The sequence below is a fragment of the Anabrus simplex genome, chromosome X (assembly GCF_040414725.1).
Source record: "Anabrus simplex isolate iqAnaSimp1 chromosome X, ASM4041472v1, whole genome shotgun sequence".
NCBI classification, from domain to species: Eukaryota; Metazoa; Arthropoda; class Insecta; order Orthoptera; family Tettigoniidae; genus Anabrus; species Anabrus simplex.
The window spans coordinates 154699982-154721861 of record NC_090279.1 but is presented as its reverse complement, the minus strand read 5'-3'; the positions used below and the strand labels follow the sequence as shown (position 1 = coordinate 154721861).

Genomic DNA, 21880 nt, shown 5'->3' with positions numbered 1-21880 from the left:
TGGCGCGGGGACTGAATGTATATGTCGTCTTCATCATCCTGATCACGACGCGCAGGTCGCCTATGGGGGTCAAATCAAAAGACCTGCACATGGCGAGCCAAACATGTCCTCGGATATTCCCGGCACTAAAAGTCATACGCCATTTCATTTTTTTCAGGGCCAGGATTTTGATGACCTAAAAGTGTTTAAAAATGATCTATAAAATGACAGCAAAATCCAGTAAAATGAACCGAAATTTTTTTAAAATGACAAGTTTGAAATGAAATTTTACAACCAATTTACTAATCGAGTTGGTACAGCCAGTGGTACAGCCTGTATTTATGTTACAGAGATTGTAATAAGCTCATGGGCTTTTGCCATGTCAAGAAAACAAGGTGAAATTCTTTACGTTTTTCAGAGAAGAAGAAAATCTCGACTGTTCACGAGGAAGACTTCTCCAATCGGAGGTGTCTCTCCTGGAATGTGGACATTTCCAAGAAGTAAGAGGTGAAAACAAAGTTTCTTTACTCCTCAGAATGACAAAGAATCGTCTCCGTATTCATCCTCACTTTAAGCTGCGATAATATCATAAACGACACGTGTAAATGCTTCAGAATCCTCAAACATGTAAGAAAATGACTCAAAAAATATAAAATAATCTAATAAATTCCATAAAATGACCAAATAATGACGTATAATTTTAAAGTGGGCGGGTTTGTTGCACAAATCTTTTTTCCCCATAAATAAAGATCGCGAACAGTAAGATCTGGAGATTTTGCGGGCCACAATGGTTTACTAATTACCCTGTTGTCAAAAATTTCCTCAATTAAACTTAATTACTCGTTAGCCGTATGTGCGGTTGCGGAGTCTTGCTGGAAATATCCAGGTTGGCATTCATTGTCCGTCAATTGTTAAAACATGGTCCGAGGATGCCATCCCTATATCTCTGCCCAGTGATTGTGGTTTCAAAAACTATAGGCCTATTATCCTGCCTGCAGTTACTGCCGCCAACACTCCCATTTTCACACTCTAGATCAGGGATGGCCACTGATCTCTATACCTGGATGGCTGGTAGCTTGGGTAGCAGTAAGCCGAATAGAAGATGACTGGCGCAGTAAGATGGCAGTGAGCGCACGGTGCAGTAGACCACGAGGAGTGCGCTTGCTTTGTTTATGCTTAGTTCAGTGACGCCAGGCCTCTTGATTGTAGTTCCACGAGTGTTCTGTGCTTTGTTATTGCAAAGTAAATAGTAGTGTATTTTACGAATTTAGGTTCGTTGCCTTGTAGTATACTTGTGGATTACAAGATTCAATTTAAATATGTATGTGTTTATCTGAGTCCGCCTCTGTGGTGTAGTGGTTAGCGTGATTAGCTGCCACCCCCGGAGGCCCGGGTTCGATTCCCGGCTCTGCCACGAAATTTGAAAAGTGGTATGAGGGCTGGAACGGGGTCCACTCAGCCTCGGGAGGTCAACTGAGTAGAGGTGGGTTCGATTCTCACCTCACCCATCCTGGAAGTGGTTTACCGTGGTTTCCCACTTCTCCTCCAGGCGAATGCCGGGATGGTACCTAACATAAGGCCACGGCCGATTCCTTACCTCTTCCTTGCCTATCCCTTCCAATCTTCCCATCCCTTCACAAGGCCCCTGTTCAGCATAGCAGGTGAGGCCGCCTGGGCGAGGTACTGGTCATTCTCCCCAATTGTATCCCCGATCAAGAGTCTGAAGCTCCAGGACACTGCCCTTGAGGCGGTAGAGGTGGGATCCCTCGCTGTGTTTATCTGAAATATGAATGAAGAAACATTCTACGGGGTATTAACATACCGCAGTGTTCAGCTTATGGATGTACAAACAGAACCGATCAGCAGAAGGAGAAATCATTTCATCGGGGAGTTTTATACTGTACATAAGAATCTTCCTAGGGTAGTGTTTTGAGTTTTAGGTTTATTGTATCTTATTTCGCATATTCCGGGAGCAAAATGGCAATTAATTTTTGTAGGTTTCCTTTCTCGAGACCCGAACATCTAAGATCATCGATTAGGAGTATCAGGCGGGAGAATTGCGAGCCTTCTAAAACAGCTGTTCTCTGCTCGGATCACTTAGAGGAAGACTGTTTTGATAGAAATGGACAAACTGTACACCTTAGAAGTGATGTACAGCCAACTGTTTTCAATTTTACTGAACATTAACTGCAAGTAAAAATTTACTTATATTTTTTTATTTCTCGTAATTAAACTGACGGTTTCGATGAAATAATTGACGTGACCTTATAACAATCTTAGAAAATGAAGTCTGGGGGAATTCTAGACCTTATTTACATCAGTAATAATTATGGGTGGGAGAAGGGAAAGTGTGGTGGGTGTTTGGGGCTATCCCATTATACAATTCGTGGTATTTGGGACTCTTAACTGGTGTTACATATTTCTGATGATGACTATCAATATCGCTTTGCTAGCTGAATTTAATTAAAGAGGTCTGTAATAGTAAATTAAGCTGCAAGTAATGTGATATATTGACAAGTTTTGAATATTTGCTGGTTTTATAAATGTGTACATTTGCTTCACTGATATTTTAATTTGATAATGTGCGCGTTATTTCATGGAAACAGGAAACAGAAATTCATTATCAAGCACCGATTACGAATGTCGAATCTAGGCCTGTATAGTGAGCTACGTTTATAGGTACATCATTTTAAGAATGCATAATTTCATGGCATACATGTATACAATTTACAGCATGTTTCCAGAAACTGGTTTTTACTTGTATTGTGTTACCGATCGCTAACTGCATGTATTCAGCACCTAAGTTAATATTTGTCGGCCGTTATTATACACACATGTTTATTGCTATCCCGGAGATTTACTGACCTCGGAATGACGTGTCAGTGATCCCAATGTCCTTATGCTTTGAGTGAACATGTCTCTATATTTTTAATTATTCCAATGAGCCATTAATTGCGACTAAAAATTGACTATATTATCATTGCTTCGCCATAAGGAGAGCTCTAGGTTGGGCACGCCAACTTGGCGAACCGCGCACTCAACTTGGCGTACTTTCTCCTGCAGCGGAGACCTGCCATCAGCGATCCATGTATAGAGATCAGTGGGGATGGCGAACCTATGCCACGCGTGTCACTAGGTGACACGCGAACACGATTTCGGTGGCACACCACATCCACATATTAACGTTTTCCTGTACGTCTTGTACTATAGACTATACATATCTCATGCATGGTATAGTTATAGTGTTTGAGGTTTAAGAAATAAATACCGAAAATCTAAGTTCTAGTTCCATTCAGACGTGCATTATGGCAACACTTCATCACTGATAGGTCCGGAAGTCAACTGAGATAAATATCAGATGCGTCCGACGAACCATTCGCTCAACCACATCAGTTTGACTTGTGTGTGGTTGCCAGCATCGCGTAATTATTCGTAGAGTGTAACTGTTTATTGTTTCGAATTTTGTAAGAAATAGTTGCCAAGAGATTATCCCAACTTCGCGATTTGGAGAAACTATCGCCCTTTATTTCAAAACCTCATATTGCACAAATGAGTGATATTAAGGTCAATTTTTGAGTGGTTAGGTATTGACAGTTTAGAAATGGAGTTGAGTGAATTTCAAGAACACAGTACATAGGTGAACATATTCCTACAAATTGGTGAAGTATTGGTGAAAATCCAGTGTGCCGTTGATGGTGAATGTTCTTTGCAGAAGCCAGAGAACTTAATATTTGAACAGCGGAACAGCCTCCCACAAATATAATCGTCCATGAAGAAACTTGCTACAGCTTTAGTTACTTTGTTTTTGTCATCATACGCCTGCGAATAGCTATTTTATGCAACGAACGTTGTGAAGTCAACTGTTAGAAACCGTCTTATTTCGGATCCAAGTGCTTCTTGTGCTTTATCGAAGACAGGAAATTAAGAACCTAACATAAATGACATGGCTACTAAGATTCAGCAACAAATTTCACACTAAACTTGAGAACGAAATTTCACTTAGTCATTCTGCGATACTGGTATTTTTGATTTTGTACTCAATAATACTCAATGACGAAGTGTGTAACAATGAGCGCTTATTATATTTTTTAAAACATTAAGGTATTCTTAAAATTTCATCATCATCATCATCATCATCATCATCTGTTTACCCTCCAGTTTCGGCTTTTCCCTCGGACACAGCGAGGGATCCCACCCCTACCGCCTCAAGGGCAGTGTCCTGGAGCTTCAGACTCTTGGTCGGGGATACAACTGGGAAGAATGACCAGTACCTCGCCCAGGCTGCCTCACCTGCTATGCTGAACAGGGGCCTTGTGGAGGGATGGGAAGATTGGAAGGGATAGACAAGGAAGAGGGAAGGAAGCGGCCGTGGCCTTAAGTTAGGTACCATCCCGGCATTCGCCTGGAGGAGAAGTGGGAAACCACGGAAAACCACTTCGAGGATGGCTGAGGTGGGAATCGAACCCACCTCTACTCAGTTGACCTCCCGAGGCTGAGTGGACCCCGTTCCAGCCCTCGTACCACTTTTCAAATTTTCGTGGCAGAGCCGGGAATCGAACCCGGACCTCCGGGGGTGGCAGCTAATCACGCTAACCACTACACTACAGAGTCGGACATTCTTAAAATTTACATATTAAAAAATGTAGTTTTGCGGTATTGGTAAAATACGACCACGGACATGCAATGAAATGTATTATTTTACGGTGTGTTTGTAATAACATATTATGAAACATAATTTGGAATTAGGGATGGAAGTTTGGGGGTTGAAGGGGGTGGTTGTAGACATTCCAAAGAAAAATAACAATTGGCACAGTATACAGTTGAGAAAAATAAACCAGATTTAAAACGGCACACTAGTTGGAAAAGGTTCGCCATGACTGCTCTAGATGAACTCAAACAGAATATCACGAGATAAATTGAGGCTATCTCGGGAGATGAACTAATGCGTATGAATGAAAATGTCCTTAGATGAAGCCAGAAATGTGTAGATGCAGGTGGAGGACATTTTCAACATCATCTGTGACAAGGTGAGAAATGATTTTACACTGATTATGAGTGCTTGTTATTTACATGCGGTTCATACGGGCGCTCTCCCGGCCCCAAGCTCAGCGACTTGCCGTGTGCTCGTCTGACCTTCAGCCCGCCCATCTACCCGCTGCGCTGTGCCGGCCGACCGGTCGGCCCCACTTGGAATGAAAGACCCTGCAAGTGTTTCGTCTTCTTTGCATTTTGATTGTGGCCGGTTACAACCAACCTTTACTTTTTATTATATTAAGGTCAGTTAGTATGGGCTCGTCCGCCTCTCCGGTGTAGTGGTTAGCGTGATTAGCTGCCACCCCCGGAGGCCCGGATTCGATTCCCAGCTCTGCCACGAAATTTAAAAAGTGGTACGAGGGCTGGAACGGGGTCCACTCAGCCTCGGGAGGTCAACTGAGTAGAGGTGGGTTCGATTCCCACCTCAGCCATCCTCGAAGTGGTTTTCCGTTGTTTCCCACTTCTCCTCCAGGCGAATGCCGGGATGGTACCTAACTTAAGGCCACGGCCGCTCCCTTCCCTCTTTCTTGCCTATCCCATTCGATCTTCCCATCCCTCCACAAGGCCCCTATTCAGCATAGCAGGTGAGGCCGCCTCGGCGAGGTACTGGTCATTATCCCCAGTTGTATCCCGCGACCAAGAGTCTGAAGCTCCAGGACAATGCCCTTGAGGCGGTAGAGGTGGGATCCCTCGCTGAGTCCGAGGGAAAAACCGAACCTGGAGGGTTAACAGATGATGATGATAGTATGGGCTCTCGTGTCCCTGTTTATTTGGTAATTGTTTCTGGTGTGAAGTTCCCTTGAGGAACAGAAAGTTATAAACTGTTGATAAGCCCACCTCGGGGCTACATTGTGTAAATTCTTTTATTAAGGACAACCAATAGGTTGTAAGTGCGCAATTAGAGGCTGGACAATGCTATAGTTGGAGCGCAGACTCCTACAAAGGGTATTTTCCTGGAGCTTCCTAGCTCTTATAAAATTTTATACCTGGCAAGAGCAGCCAAGGGCGCTCATACCCGGGGGCAAGGTGCCCCTCCCCCCACCCCCAGCTCTCAGGGAAAGGCTAAAATCTAGTCTAGTCAGGTGTTTTCCTTTCAAGGAAACGATTTAAAAGTCAGTATTACGTAGAAGCGGTAGTACCGTTCCCCACCAACAGGTAGGGAGCACCGTGGGTTATTCTAACACAGAATACAATTCGCCATTTATCTTCCAAAATATTAAAAATACTACGTACCCTCCAGGTCTGCCCCCCTCCCCTACCAACTGTCATATGAGCGCTTATGAGAGCAACCCAGCTCTTTTCTGTATAAATTAGCATTTGTAATTCTCTCTAGTTTTGTACCTGATTTTTGGACTTTAAGTCACTGTTGTTGGACCTGACGAGCTCATTATAAGATTGTTATTGTTTATTCAGATCTTCTATTTATCAAATTTTAAATTAAAAAAGGGAAAAAATAAAATGTCAAAATTTATTGTGTTAAGTTGTGCTCTGTCCGCCTCTGTGGTATAGTGGTTAACGTGATTAGCTGCCACCCCCGGAGGCCCGGATTCGATTCCCAGCCCTGCCACGAAATTTGAAAAGTGGTACGAGGGCTGGAACGGGGTCCACTCAGCCTCGGGAGGTCAACTGAATAGAGGTGGGTTTGATTCCCACCTCAGCCATCCTGGAAGTGGTTTTCCGTGGTTTCCCACTTCTCCTCCAGGCGAATGCCGGGATGGTACCTAACTTAAGGCCACGGCCGCTCCCTTCCCTCTTTCTTGCCTATCCCATTCGATCTTCCCATCCCTCCACAAGGCCCCTGTTCAGCATAGCAGGTGAGGCCGCCTGGGCGAGGTACTGGTCATTCTCCCCAGTTGTATCCCGCGACCAAGAGTCTGAAGCTCCAGGACACTGCCCTTGAGGCGGTAGAGGTGGGATCCCTCGCTGAGTCCGAGGGAAAAACCGAATCTGGAGGGTAAACAGATGATGATGACGATGATGATGATGATAGTATGGGCTCTCGTGTCCCTGTTTATTTGGTAATTGTTTCTGGTGTGAAGTTCCCTTGAGGAACAGAAAGTTATAAACTGTTGATAAGCCCATCTCGGGGCTACATTGTGTAAATTCTTTTATGAAGGACAAACAATAGGTTGTAAGTGCTCAGTTAGAGGCTGGACAATGCTATAGTTGGAGCGCAGACTCCTACAAAGGGTATTTTCCTGCAGCTTCCTAACTCTTATAAAATTTTATACCTGGCAAGAGCAACCAAGAGCGCCCATACCAGGGGGCAAGGTGCCCCCCCCCCCTAGCTCTCAGGGAAAGGCAAAAATCTAGTCTAGTCAGGTGTTTTCCTTTCAAGAACATGATTTAAAAGTGAATATTACGTAGAAGCGGTAGTACCGTTCTCCACCAACAGACAGGGAGCACCGTGGGTTATTCTACCACAGAATACAATTCGCCATTTATCTTCCAAAATATTAAAAATACTACGTACCACCAGGTCTGCCCCCCTCCCCCCCCCCCCCCCTCAACCACAAACTGTTCTGATGAGAGCAACCCAGCTCTTTTCTGTGTAAATTAGCATTTGCAATTCTCTCTAGTTTTGTACCTGATTTTTGGACTTTAAGTCACTGTTTTTTTTTTTTTTTTGCTAGTGGCTTTACGTCGCACCGACACAGATAGGTCTTATGGCGACGATGGGGCAGGGAAGGGTTAGGAGTGAGAAGGAAACGGCCGTGGCCTAAATTAAGGTGCAGCCCCAGCATTTGCCTGGTGTGAAAATGGGAAACCACGGAAAACCATCTTCAGGTCTGCCGACGGTGGCGTTCGAACCTACTATCTCCCGAATACTGGATACTGGCCGCACTTAAGCGACTGCAGCTATCGAGCTCGGTAAAGTCACTGTTGTTGGACCTGATGAGCTCATTATAAGATTGTTATTGTTTATTCAGATCTTCTATTTATCAAATTTTAAATTAAAAAGGGAAAAAATAAAATGTCAAAATTGATTGTGTTAACTTGTGCTCTAGTTAATTCCTTGTCCACTTATTCCCCCCAGGCTATTTTTATACCTCTGTAAACCACGGAATCCCCGTATCATTGACCTTCATGAACTCTTTGCCTACTCTTTCAATATTTTCCAGTATGAGTTGTAGACCTTTTCCTGATTCCGCTAATACCGCCACATCATCCGCATATTGTATGGTCTTTGGTGGTTCTCCAGCCATTACAACGCCCCTTGCTTTCTCCAGGGCCTTCTATAACAAGTCTTTCAGCATATAAATTGAACAGCGCTGGTGACATGCAACGTCCCTGTCTCACTCTTCTTCCGATTTGGAATTAGGGAATGGATTACTTTACCAAGGGAGATGTTCGATAAATTTTCAAGTTCTTTGAAATCATTTAAGGAAAGACTAGGTACAACTGATGGGGAATCTACCACCTGGGTAACAGCCCTAAATTCAGATCTGTGGCGACTGATTGTTTGATTGAATAGTACTGCGTCATTCATGCCGGTGTGCGGGTGCATTCCTGGACAAAGCTCAAACAACTCAGAAGCAGATAATAATAATAATAATAATAATAATAATAATAATAATAATAATAATAATAATAATAATACCGAGCTCGATAGCTGCAGTCGCTTAAATGCGGCCAGTATCCAGTATTCGGGAGATAGTAGGTTCGAACCCCATTGTCGGCAGCCCTGAAGATGGTTTTCCGTGGTTTCCCATTTTCACACCAGGCAAATGCTGGGGCTGTACCTTAATTAAGGCCACGGCCGCTTCCTTCCCACTCCCAGCCCATTCCTGTCCCATCGTCGCCACAAGACCTATCTGTGTCGGTGCGACGTAAAGCCAATAGCAAAATAATAATAATAATAATAATAATAATAATAATAATAATAATAATAATAATAATAATAAGAAGAAGAAGAAGAAGAAGAATTGCTTTACGTCCCACTAACTACTTTTATGGTGTTTGAAGACGCCAATTTGCCAGGATTTTGTCCCGCAGGCGTTAATTTACGTGCCAGTAAATCCACCGACAGGTGGCCGACGTAATTGAACACCTTCAAATTACCACTGGAACGAGCCAGGATCGAACCTGCCAAGTTGGGTTCAGAAGGTCAAGCGCCTCAACAGTCTGAGCCACTCAGCCCGGCACAGAAGCAGAGAATCGTGTACAACAGGGGTTGTATGTTGGGTATTCAGCCCGAAGGCTGGTTTGATCCTCCACAGTTTCGCCAACAGCTGTCATAGATAGTCTAGGCGTCACTGAAGAGGCATACTAGCGAAATGAGGAGTGAGGTAGTTTCCCGTTGCTTTCCTCACCGAGCCAGAAGGTGCTATTACATATCAGTCTGCCAAGCCCACTCACCCTATGATCGATATTTTCGCACCATTCATAGCAGAGACTGGCTGCATAAGGAATGGTATTACTAGCATAGCTCATTCCTCGGTCACCTTCATTTTGTCAAAGCCAAGGATAAGACTGAGACAGGTCAATGAAAGTAACAAGTTTATTCTAGCCCGTACCAAAAGACATAGTGCACTGTAAACACTACATCTCACCAGCAAAGGCCTATAACAGGGGTTTTTAGAGGAAATACAACTGGGCAACCATTCTCAACATAACACTAATCAGAGGGAAGAAGAAAAAATGGAAGAGATCCGGCACTTCGAAAAATGAAGGTATCGGGTAAAGAAATACAACAGTCACGAAGGGCATGAAAATGAAAGACTCCCTAGGCCTCCGTACGTGATTCCATCGGGGTCGGAAAAGAACAAGAGTTGATCAAGGGAGGTCAGATAGGATGGATGAAAGTGAGAAGCCTGGCACAAGTAAGTGGAAGCTACGGGCCCCGTGATCACCAACCCGCGCTCTGAAGTAGAGAGCCCCTGGGGCTCCTTTTAGTCGCCTCTTATGACAGGCAGAGGGTGGACTGCGTAGTTTTTCTGGAGGGAAGAAATGACTGCCTCACACATTCACACGAGATTAGCAGCATTGCTGATCTGTTAATTGCACTCTTAGTATGCAGGTAAATAGACCTATGCGGTAATATTTTGTCGCGTTGGAACTGAGAGTAGCACCCGCTTTAAAAATGTTATTAAAAGGAGTTCTGATTATGTATTTACTTTTTACTTGCCGATGCACTGAGCTATGCAGTAAATTCAACTGCCTTGAACATGGTCAAAATTGTCATCTTGAGAACAATAAGGATCAGTCTCGCTGACCGTCAGCTAATCAATTTACTCCAAACAAGATATCCGACATTCATGAAGAGTAAAGTCGCTAACCTCCATGTAAAAACCAGAAATTACCGTTTCTGCAATGAGTGGAGGTCACGCAGACTTCAATTTTAGTGCGTGAACTCGTCATCCAAGTTCGCTTCTGCCCATTACGGAAGAGAAACAGCGTGCTAGGTCGCGAGCGAAACAAAACGACAGGTGGCTGCCATTTGCCAGACTAGACTGGCAACCGTTACCCTGCGGGATCACTCAGCACCCAAGTGAACAATGATCGCAGAGGTAGTCGCGAAGATTTTAATGGTGAAAAAATGTGTATTCGACACTCTACGTCGTACGATATGGCATATAAAACATCTCTAGTGACACATTTGGTATTCACCCGACTTAATACTCGGCCATAGTTGGCCCAAGAGAGATCCGGTTCACTCTGACATCTGGGAGAATAAAATAAAAATTCCAAATTGCCACACAGGCAACGTAAATGGCGTCATATTAAAATGTCCACATATGTTAGCGGAGCTGAGACTATATTATTACTATTATTATTATTATTATTATTATTATTATTATTATTATTATTATTATTATTATTATTATTATTATTGAAACCGTTTGCTCTCCAGGGTTGGTTTTTCCCTCGAACAGAGCTAGAGATCCCACCTCTACCACCTCAAAAGCAGTGTCCTGGTTTGGTTGGGGATACAACAGGAGAGGAGGACCAGTGCCTCGCCAGGCGGTCTCATCTGCTATGCTGAAGAGGGGCCTGTCGTAAGAGGCGACTAAAAGCGGCCCCAGGGGCTTAAACTTGGGAGCGTGTGCTGGCGACCACGGGGCCCTTAGCTGAGTCCTGGCGTTGCTTCCACTTACAGTACTTGTGCTAGGCTTCTCACTTTCATATGTCCTATCCGATCTCCCTTGGTCAACTCTTGTTCTTTTCCGACCCCGACGGTATCAGAGCATGCGAGGCCTAGGGAGTCTTTCAATTTTACACCCTTCGTTGCTGATACCTTCATTTTTCGAAATGGTTGGATCCCTTCCATTTTTTCCTCTGAGTAGTGTTATATAGACGATGGTTGCCCAGTTGTACTTCCTCTTAAAACAATCGTCACCACAACCTCCTTGTGGGGGATGGGAAGATTGGAAGGGATAGACAAGGATGAGGGAAGGAATTGGCCGTGACCTTATGTTAGCTACCATCCTGGCATTTGCCTAGAGAAAAAGTCGGAAACCTTGGAAAACCACTTCGGAGGAAGCCTGAGGTGGGAATCGACCTCCCCTTTACTCAGTTTCACCTCCCGAGGCTGAGTGGATCCCGTTCAAGTCCTCTGGACACTTTTCAACTTTCGTGGCAGTGCCGGGAATCGAACACGTGCCTTTGGGCCCTCACGGCAGAGGTGGGCGTAATTTACTACTTGAAATAAAATTGCAATTGTTACATTTAGTAATCGAGATAGATCGCATCGAGAGTTTGGTAACTTCGGAACCCTAGCACTTGCAAAGTGTCGTGCCAAGGGCATAAAGCCAAAGACATGGCGCGCAGCTTGTTGTAGTTGACTGGTTGACATTTTGACATTTACAGCGGATAATCGTGAATGGCATCGGAATAAACATTCCCCTATTTGAATTAATATTTTGCGCTCATCGATGCAGTGATCAGAATTATATTAACAGTACAGGGTGATCACAAAGTCCCTATGCATTACATAGATGGTGTTTCCTATGTATAACACTGATGTTAATGAATTGTTGCAGTGTTGTAGGTGTTGATATACACCTAAATCATGGCGGATGAGTCCACTTACACTATGGAGGAACGGATCGTAATGAGCACGTGGGCTCACGAACGACCGCATACAGGAAAGTCAATGAGATATATTCAGATATATTCACTGTAAGGTTTCAGAAATCTTCCCCACCAATGAGGTATTGCCTGATAAATGGATTGGACGTGGTTCTATCCATTTGCCCGCGCGTTTGGAGTGGCCACCCCGAAGTCCTGATCTCTCATCCTGTGATAATATCCGACTCGTTGGCTGAATGGTCAGCGTACTGGCCTTCGGTTCAGAGGGTCCCGAGTTCGATTCCCGGCCGAGTCGGGGATTTTAACCTTCATTGGTTAATTCTAATGGCCCGGGGGCTGGGTGTTTGAGCTGTTCCCAACATCTCTGCAACTCACACACCACACATGACACTATCCTCCACCACAATAACACGCAGTTACCTACACATGGCAATGTCCCCCACCCTCATCGGATGGTCTGCCTTGCAAGGGCTGCACTCGGCTAGAAATAGCCACACGAAATTTAATTTTATTTATCCTGCGATAATGCATTATGGGGGTTCGACGTGCATTTACTACCATCACGCCAGCAATGTTGAGGATAATTTCACATCGTACATGGAGGAGAATCATACTCTGTTATGAAAACGATGGTGTGCACACAGACACTCTGGAATAAATAATAACGAATAGTCACACTACCTCAAAGTTGTCCTCTGCCATGATCCCACAACAATAAGACACAAGAATTCGTTACCGTCTATGTAAAACATAGGGGGTAATGGAACTTTGTGATCACCCTGTAGAGCCAACACACAGCATTGTTGAACTTCCTACGTATTAGTCCTTATAAATATGAAAACGTTTTAAACGAACGGCTAACCAACTGTATATTAAAATTAGGTTTTACATTTACAAATATCTGTCCCGGGAAGTTGTGAGAAAAATCTGGCAACCTTATGTGAAGGTAACCGCTGTACCATATTATCGTCCTCTCGATAGAATTTTCCAACGGTAGCTCATATGGAAGGTAGAAATTATTCTTATTATTAATATTTTTAATAATAATTATTAATAATGGCTGAATTTTATCGGGTAAACAACAAATGTTTCACTAGAGATCTTTTGCATGCCGACATCGCACGACATGGAGTGTCGAATGGATTTTTGTCCGCTCTTCAAAAATCCGACTGCCTCTGCCGGGTTTGAACCCGCTATCTTGGGAATAATAATAATAATAATAATAATAATAATAATAATAATAATAATCTACGTCTTTTCCCCCACATCTGTGGTAGTGTGGTGGTGGTGGTGGTGATTATTGTTTTAAGAGGAAGTACAACTGGGAAACCATCCTCTATATAACACTAAAGAAAGAGAAAATAATGGAAAGGATCCGACACTTCGATAAATGAAGGTATTGGCCAAAGAAAGTCAAGGGCCACGAAGGTCATGAAAATGAAAGGCTCCCTAGGCGTCGAGTGCTCTAATACTCTCGGGGTCGGAAAAGTACAAGAGTTGACCAAGGGAGGTCGGATAGGATAGATCAAAGTGAGGAGTTTAACACAATTAAGTAGAAACAATGCCAGGACTCAGCTGAGGGCCCCTTGGTTGCCAACCCACGCTCCCAAGCTGAGAGCCCCTGGGCCCCTTTTAGTCGCCTCCTACGACAGGCAGGTGATACCGTGGATGTTATTCTACCGCGCCCTTCTACAGGCGGACCACATCTGCAGGACCACGAACTGCGTCGAACATGTGGATGCCCTTCCTGACGCCAAGAAGGATGTAATCACTATTGCGTCTTTCTGTGGTGGTTGGTAGTGTTTTGTGTTGTGTGAACATGAAATGTTGGGACAAACACAAACGCCCAGTTACCGAGCTAGAAGAATTAATCAGACGCGACTAAAATCTCCAACCCGGCCGCGAATCGAACCCGGGACACTCTGAACCGAAGGCCTGAACGCTGACCATTCAGCCGAGGAGTCGGAGAATAATAATAATAATAATAATAATAATAATAATAATAATAATAATAATAATAATAATAATAATAATAATCGTATTGCAAGCATTTTAATTTGACGCCATCCGTTTTACTCTAGACCTACCAGATGGCAGAGACGATCGAATTTCTCTTGGGCGTCTATGGTGGAGTTTTAAATAATTTTCTCGGGTGAACACCAAATATATCACCAACGATCTTTTACATGCCGATATCGTACGACATGGAGTTTTTCCGCCCTACAAAAATCCGACTTCCTCAGCCTGGTTTGAACCCGCTGGATCCGCAGAGAGAGCTGAAACTGATGAAGCCCAACATGTTGAGATTTTTAAAAATCGGTTGAGACAGTCATATAAACAACGTTTCTAAAAACCCTTCAAATTTGGGCCCCTTTTCTTATCCGACTCGGATCAGTTCGTTATGGGAACGAAAGACGTCAATTTCTCTATCTTTAGACATCTGAACCGTCAGCACTTCCAATAGTAATATATCTTGGGTATTCAGCCCGAAGCCTGGTTTGATCTTCCACAGCTCCGCGAACAGCTGCCATAGATAGCCTAGGTGTCATTGAAGAGGCATATTAAGGGAAATGAGGAGTGAGGTAGTTTCCCGTTGCTTTCCTCACTGAGTCAGAAGTTGCTATTACATATCAATCTGCCAAGCCCAATGAAATGCATGCACCAACCGACTCTATGAGCGAAATAAGTAATACTATTAAATATAAAATTTGAATGTACTGTAGTCCGGCTCTGTGGTGTAGTGGTTTATTTGCCACCCTCAGAGGCCCGAGTTCGATTCCCGGCTCTGCCACGAAATTTGAAAAGTGGTACGAGGGCTGGAACGGGGTCCACTCAACCTCGGGAAGTCAACTGAGTAAAGGAGGATACGATTCCCACTTCCGCCATCCTGGAAGTGGTTTTCCGTGGTTTCCCAATTCCCCTCCAGGCAAATGCCGGGATGCTACCTAACTTAAGGCCACGTCCGCTTCCTTCCCTCTTCCTTCTCTGTCCCTTCCAATCTCTCCATCCCCCCATAAGGCCCCTGTTCAGCATAGCAGGTGAGGCCGCCTGGGCGAGGTACTGGTCATTCTCCCCAGTTGTATTCCTGACCCAAAAGTCTCACGCTCCAGAACACTGCCTTTGAGGCGGTAGAGGTAGGATCCCTCGCTAAGTCCGAGGGAAGAGCCAACCCTGGAGGGTAAACAGATTAAGAAGGAAAGAAAGAAAGAAAGAAAGAAAGAAAGAAAGAAAGAAAGAAAGAAAGAAAGAAAGAAAGTACTGTATTTAAAGTTTTAAAATAGGTGATCTTCAATGTTCATGCAACTTTGACTCGTAGCGAAAAAAAAAAAAAAAAAAAAAAATCGCTCAGCATCGCAGGATGTTATAGGGGTATGTTTGAGATACGTCTAGTCATTAGAGTTCAATTGAAGCTCACCTTTCTGTCGCTTTATATACATATGTCTCTTTCTACTCTCCTAATTCACATAAATACATATTTCTAAGAATTACAGACAACAATTATGAGGTAAGAAAAATCCGTCTTTGAGGCGACTGCAAGCAGGTATGCGAAAATGGAATAAAAACGATAAAAATATGACAAAAATACGAAAATTGGCGGGGAAATATGACCATAACATCAAAAATTACTGGAAAATGACAAAAAACCGTTAACAAGCCAAAATATGACTTTATATGGCACGTGAAAATTGCATCAATTTAGTCGCCGTAGATAAAATCTCACTTAACTCGTATTTTACATTTAAATAACATGACGGAAAAGAATATGACATATCATAAACATGTATGTGTATGTTGGGTATTCAGCTCGAAGGCTGGTTTGATCCTCCACAGCTCCGCCAACAGCTGTCATAAACAGCCTGGGCGTCACTGAAGAGGCTTAAGTGCGGCCAGTATCGAGTATTCGGGAGATAGTAGGTTCGTACCTCACTATCGGCAGCCCTGAAAATGGTTTTCCGTGGTTTCCTCATTTTCACACCAGGCAAATGCTGGGGCTGTACCTTAATTAAGGCCACGGCCGCTTCCTTCCCACTCCTAGCCCTTCCCTGTCCCATTGTCGCCATAAGACCTATCTGTGTCGGTGCGACGTAAAGCAACTAGCAAAAAAAAAAAAAAAAGGGAAATGAGGAGTGAGGTAGTTTCCCGTTGCTTTCCTCACCGAGCCAGAAGTTGCTATTACATATCAGTCTGCCAAGCCCACTGAAATGCATGCACCAAGCGACCCTATGAGCGATATTTTCACACCATTTATAACAGGGACTGGCTGCATAAGGAATGGTATTACTAACATCACTCATACCTCAGTCACTTTCATATTGTCAAAGCCAAGGATGAGACTGAGACAGGTCAATGAAAGTAACAAATTTATTCTAGCCCGTACCAGAAGACATAGTGCACTGCAAACACTACATCTCACCAGCAAAGGCATACGGGCCCTAATTATTAGGTTATTATTGCAGTTTTATTGTTATAGAGCAAATGTACATAATATTTAGCTTTTAACTCATGTAGGCCTACATGGATCAATCTTTGTTTCTTGCCACGCTTGTATCTCCGTTGCTTTATTATGTATTGTGTTCTGTTTATGCGCTCCTTAGCCTATGTTTTCATCATCATCATTATCATCATCATCTGTTTACCCTCCAGGGTCGGCTTTTCCCTCGGACTTAGCGAGGGATCCCACCTCTACCGCCTCAAGGGCAGTGTCCTGGAGCTTCAGACTCTGGGTCGGGGATACAACTGGGGAGAATGACCAGTACCTCGCCCAGGCGGTCTCACCTGCTATGCTCAACAGGGGCCTGGTGGAGGGATGGGAAGATTGGAAGGGATAGGCAAGGAAGAGGGAAGGAAGCGGCCGTGGCCTTATGTTAGGTACCATCCCGGCATTCGCCTGGAGGAGAAGTGGGAAACCACGGAAAACCACTTCCAGGATGGCTGAGGTGGGAATCGAACCCACCTCTACTCAGTTGACCTCCCGAGGCTGAGTGGACCCCGTTCCAGCCCTCATACCACTTTTTCAAATTTCGTGGCAGAGCCGGGAATCGAACCCGGGCCTCCGGGGGTGGCAGCTAATCACGCGAACCACTACACCACAGAGGTCTATGTTTTCCAGTTTGTATATAACTTATCATTACAACTTTTTCTCATTCTATTTTTACTTTTATGCTCCGGATTTCTTTTTATGTTGTTTTTATTTATTGAGCTTTGCTTTCATTATTTTTTATATGTTCTTCATATGTGTTATTTAGATTAGTTATCTTTAATTTTATAATATAATAGTACATTTTTATACAGGGTGAAGCGAAATTCGCGCTCTCGGGCGTCGCAGCGCGAATCCTCACATGCCAGCAATTAAAAAATGTCTCTCACAAAAGTTCGTCCTGCGAGTATATCCGGCAGAAAAAGAACGTTGAATAATAGCAATCTGGCAACACTGTAACCACATGTAGGGTAACTACCTCTGTCAACATGTGTTAATCGTGCTGTACAGTTGGTGCAGAGGATAGAGTTTTGGCTTAGCATGCATTAGGTCGAGGGTTCGATTCTGGGTTGAGGCACACTTTTTTATTTGCTAATTTCCATCGGACATTACATACTGTAACACAGTAAGACACCGTTTGTTAGGTCACATGTATCCTACATTTACAAAATTTAGTAACGCTGAACACATTGTAACGCATCTAGAAGATTTAATTTCGTGCAGCCCTTGTAAGGCAGACCCTCCGATGAGGGTGGGTGGCATGTGCCATGTGTAGGTAACTGCGCGTTATTGTGGTGGAGGATAGTGTTATGTGTGGTGTGTGAGTTGCAGGGATGTTGGGGACAGCATAAACACCCAACTGAGTAGAGGTGGGTTCGATTCTCACCTCAGCTATCCTGGAAGTGGTTTTCCTTGGTTTCCCACTTCTCCTCCAGGCAAATGCCGGGATGGTACCTAACTTAAGGCCACGGCCGCTTCCTTCCCTCTTCCTTGTTTATCCCTTCCAATCTTCCCATCCCCCCGCCAGGTCCTTGTTCAGCATAGCAGGTGAGGCCGCCTGAGCGAAGTACTGGTCGTCCTTCCCAGTTGTATCCCCGACCCAGAGTCTGAAGCTCTAGGAGCTCTAGGACACTGCCCTTGAGGCGGTGGATGCAGGATCCCTCGCTGAGTCCGCGGGAAAAAACACCCCTGGAGGATAAACAGATAAAGGAGAAGAAGAACAAACAAGCTCGTCATTCCCCGTCATCGAACTAGCGCATGTAAAAACTCCTTTTCTGTGTCAGCCGCACATGAATTGAACCGGTTACGGGATGACGTCAGGGTCACCACAGTGTGATTAAAAAGATCATTAAGAGGTAGAGCGGGATTTGAGTGATCTGTGCATTTCTGGTCTTTTATTGATCGTGCTGTGGCGTAACGATTAGTGTTATTATCTGTCGCCTTCGGGGGCCCGGGTTCGATTCCCGGTACTGCCAGAAATGTAAGAATGGCAGGAGGGCTGGTATGTGGTTAAAATGGTACGTGCAGCTCACCTGCATTGAGGTTGTGCCTGATAAGAGCTGCACCTCCTCGGTTTGAGGACACGGCATTGATCGTGTTTCTAGAGTATTATTATTAGCCAGTAGTAGTAGTTTGTACAATCGTGTAACTATGCATGTCTCACTGAGGAGGAATTTTATTTCAGTTATAAAATATATTGGTTGTGTTAAGTGTAACTGTGCTTTATTTAGTATTTATTAATTACGATAGTATTAATGATGATGTACTTCTCGAAATATATCTTTACACATTGTTGTTAAATCTGAAATTGTAACTTATTTAACTAGAATAAGTCTTATTACTTCTTTGAAATAACCAGGGGAAGAATTAACTAAAAATGATGTTTATTCCCGGCAACTACAAACAATCGTTCATCTGTATAGTCTACAATTCCTTTTACATGAATTTCATCAACCTGAAGATTCACGACTCTTTCGTTCTCCGAAATTTGGATGACATGCTTAAAGAAATGTGTATTCCCAGATCTTGAAGGAGATACACGTACTTGAGTAGAAGCGGATGATTTTTTCAAAATCGAATCCACGGAAATTACAAAATATTACTTAATCTTAAAACATCACAGCACTTCGCACTCTGCTTATACTGTATACATTTTTAAAATTATTATTCAGTTAATTTACCGTCTAGTTTTGGTTTTTCTTTCCGAATTCAGCGAGGGCTCCCACCTCTATCGCCTCAAGAGCAGTGTCCTGGGGCGTGAGACATTTGGCCGGGGATACAACTTTGGAAGAGGACCAGTACCTCGCCCAGGAGGCCTCACCTGCTATGTTGAACAGGGGGGATGGGAAGATTGGAAGGGATAGACAAGGAAGAGGGAAGCGGCCGTGGCCGTAAGTTAGGTACCATCCCAGCATTTGCCTGGGGGAAAAGTGAGAAACCACTGGAAACCACCTTCCGAGGCTGAGTGGACCTCGTTGCAGTACTCGAGTTATAATAGAATGCTACAGGTCCTTCGACGGCACGCACACCCAGTCCCCGAGCCATCGGAATTAACCAATGAAGTTTAAAATCCCCGGTCCGGCCGGTAATCAAACCAGGGACCCACTGCACCAACGTCCGACTCGTTGGCTGAATGGTCAGCGTACTGGCCTTCGGTTCAGAGGGTCCTGGATTCGATTCCCGGCCGGGTCGGGGATTTTAACCTTAATTGGTTAATTCTAATGGCCTGGGGGCTGGGTGTTTGTGCTGTCCCCAACACCCCTGCAACTCACACACCACACATAACACTATCCTCCACCACAATAACACGCAGTTACCTACACATGGCAGATGCCGCCCACCCTCATCGGAGGGTCTGCCTTACAAGGGCTGCACCCGGCTAGAAATAGCCACACGAAATGAAAACAAAAAACTGCACCAAAGGCCAGCACGGAGCCGGAATATATACCACATGATTTACTCGTTACTGACTACCTGCTATTGATATCACAACTGGTAAGATCTTTGATAAATATATAAAAATAATGATCTCTTTCAAGTGGAAAGATTCACAGAAATAAGTCATTGAACTTGGCAGACATAAAAGTGGTGAACTTTTCCTGTCACAGTCGTAACAACGTGTAATCCATTTTTTCCTGTTATTAAATCAGTGATAAGAAACAATTAATTAGTCAGGTTATTTAGAAAGTATAGCTATTTTGTTTCCAGGTTAGTGAAAATAATTTCTTAACAATTATCACAAATTATATTGTTGCGACTCTCACAGCCGTAACCATAGATTTACCCATGTGTTTCTTTTTTCGTTTTCCTTTAATGTGTTTTTATAACTACGTGTGACTACAGTTCAGTATTACAGTGCATGTGTGTGGGTAATATATTGTCAAACTGTATGTACATTATAAGACATGGATTAGTGATGGTTATTATTGTTTTAAGAAGAAGTACAACTAGGCAACCATCCTCTATATAACACTAATCAGAGGGAAACATGGAAGGCATCCGACACTTCGAAAAATGAAGGTATCAGCCAAAGAAAGGCAAGGGCCACGAAGGGCGTGAAAGTGAGACTCCCTAGGCCTTGCGTACTCTAATACCGTCGGGGTCGGAAAAGAACAAGAGTTGACCAAGAGAGGTTGGATAGGATAGATGAAAGTGAGGAGCCTGACGCAAGTAAGTAGAAGTAATGCCAGGACTCAGCTGAGGGCCCCGTGGTCGCCACCCACGCTCCCAAGTTAAGAGCCCCTGGGGCCCCTTGTAGTCGCCTCTTACGACAGGCAGGGGATACCGTGGGTGTTATTCTGGCGCCCCCACCCACACGGGGTAGTAATATTTCTTTCTTTTTCTTTCTTTCTTTCTTTCTTTCTTTCTTTCTTTCTGAAACCCAAAGTCTCACGCTCCAGGACACTGCCCTTGAGGCGGTAGAGGTGGGATCCTTCGCTGAGTCCGAGGGAAAAACCAAACCTGGAGGGTAAATTGATTAAGAAAGAAAGAAAGAAAGAAAGAAATGGCAGATTATTTGAAAGGCTAAACGTAATTAACTAAAATAAAAATTATGGGGGAAAATATGTGAAAAATTCTACGGTATCACTTAGTGATGATAGCCACTTAATGTCTCTATGCTAAAAAAAATCACAAGATGAAGTTATACAGTGCATTCTCGCTGCAAACTTTGGTATCATTCCAGCCCTATGTAAAATATAATGTCAGTGATTACCACTTACATCAGATACTAGACACAGTTGAGTGCTAAGAAAGTCAACGTACAGAATTTTTGTCAGCAAAGTAAGTGTAATTCTGTTTCTAACAAGTAAACTTAAATACAACTATTAATCATTAATATGATGAAACCGATTCAAACAGTCTGGACAAATTCTAAGTTAAAATAGTTGACACCTATGCATCTCAATATTCAAATGCGATTCCTTTCATGTCAGCATTCTGTGAAGTAAATGTAATTATAGTAATTTGAAATTGTGATTGAGTAGGTAACCACAATTCAGCCATCACTACATTTCAGCTTTCAAATGGTTTCCTAGACACAGAATACGAAGTGAAAATGCGTGAAGTGCTAATTGGAGAATGGTAAGTCACTCACCTGCAGAGCTGTGGCTACCGGAGTGTTGTCGTAGTGACTGCTTGGTCCAGCGAGCAGCGACTACATTTAAGCGGTCCCTGCTCCCACGTGAACTCAACTGACTTCCTCATTGGTGGCTTACAACGTTCCGAAACCAGTGATCTGGCCTTCACTGGAGCACAAGTTGTCTTTATTTTGGTAAAATACCAAGACAAGGCCTTTTCTTCTTGTCAGTCAAGGTTACAGATGTCGATACACTTAACAATTCTTCTGGCATGTTGCTT

General features: G+C 43.7%; 1 protein-coding gene across 1 annotated transcript in view; it reads right to left on the bottom strand.

The window, feature by feature from the left end:
* The window catches only part of LOC136886066 (protein yellow), a 76218-nt gene extending 54579 nt beyond the window's left edge, over nucleotides 1–21639 (bottom strand). The window contains exon 1 of the mRNA XM_067158797.2: nucleotides 21618–21639. The gene's annotated coding sequence lies outside the window, so the exon portion shown is untranslated. The remainder of the gene's footprint in view (nucleotides 1–21617) is intronic.
* Between the last annotated feature and the right edge of the window lie 241 nt (nucleotides 21640–21880).